A 1,087-nucleotide genomic window follows, 5' to 3' on the forward strand; every position below is an offset into this window, starting at 1 on the left:
CTCTTTAATTTCTGCGGGGAGGTTACATACTGTCTGAAAATTTTTTATGGAGGATGTATTGCAAAGGTCACACGAATTTAGACCTTAAAACAGGTGTCTCGCCAAAGAGTTTTCAGACGCATTTTCTCTGTTGCATTGGGAGACATTGGGAATTTAGTTTTTGCAATGAGTAACTGCAGTCAGTGCAGACAAGTACTGCTTGTAACACTATTACCGATGTTAACTCTAATGATCTTATCTAACTTCATTGTTTGTTCTTACTTAATATGATTTCTGTATAACTATGCTCTCTAACGAAAAAAAAGCACTTCGTCTTCAGAACTACCGGGACCATCCGACCGCCGTGTCATCCTCCGAGGAGGATGCGGATAGGAGGGGCGTGGGGTCTGCACACCGCTCTCCCGGTCGTTATGATGGTATTCTTGACCGAAGCCGCTGCTATTCGGTCGAGTAGCTCCTCAATTGGCTGAGTGCACCCCGAAAAATGCCAACAGCGCATGGCAGCTGGATGGTCACCCATCCAAGTGCCAGCCACGCCCAACAGCGCTTAACTTCGGTGATCTTACGGGAACCGGTGTATCCACTGCGGCAAGGCCGTTACCCAGCCCTCTAATGAAATCCAAGTAAAAGTTTCATTCAGTATTTATATAATTTATGTCATTGTGATTAGTCTACGAATGTATTTTCAAAGATAATTCATGGTAAAAGAACAAAAATGTTATATTTTATTGGTTAATTTATTGAAGCATTTGGTTTATAATCGTGAAAAACTTGGAGAAATGTCCCTCCGCAACGGACGGAATAGAAAAGGCGGATCTGGCGGTCGAACTACAAAGCTCCTGTGTGGCAAGTGTCAGTCGGTTTCTAGCAGGTAAAGAGCGCACATTTTTGAATTGAAAACATACTTTGGTTAGCTCTGTACTATGAAGCTCCGACGCTAAGAAGAGAGTTTTCGGAGCTTGTTGCACAGAAAAAACCATCGACACCTTTGCCGTGTTTTTTTGCATAGCACATGGGATCGGCATTGCCACCACCTTCATCTCAAATTATCAGCTGAGTACTGTATAATTGCATAGACGAGTTATGA

General features: G+C 43.1%; 1 pseudogene; it reads right to left on the reverse strand.

Moving 5' to 3' along the window:
• Positions 1-485: 485 nt before the first annotated feature.
• LOC124722041 lies at positions 486-602 on the reverse strand (annotated as a pseudogene).
• Between the last annotated feature and the right edge of the window lie 485 nt (positions 603-1,087).

The sequence above is a fragment of the Schistocerca piceifrons genome, chromosome 1 (assembly GCF_021461385.2).
Source record: "Schistocerca piceifrons isolate TAMUIC-IGC-003096 chromosome 1, iqSchPice1.1, whole genome shotgun sequence".
Classification (NCBI taxonomy): domain Eukaryota; kingdom Metazoa; phylum Arthropoda; class Insecta; order Orthoptera; family Acrididae; genus Schistocerca; species Schistocerca piceifrons.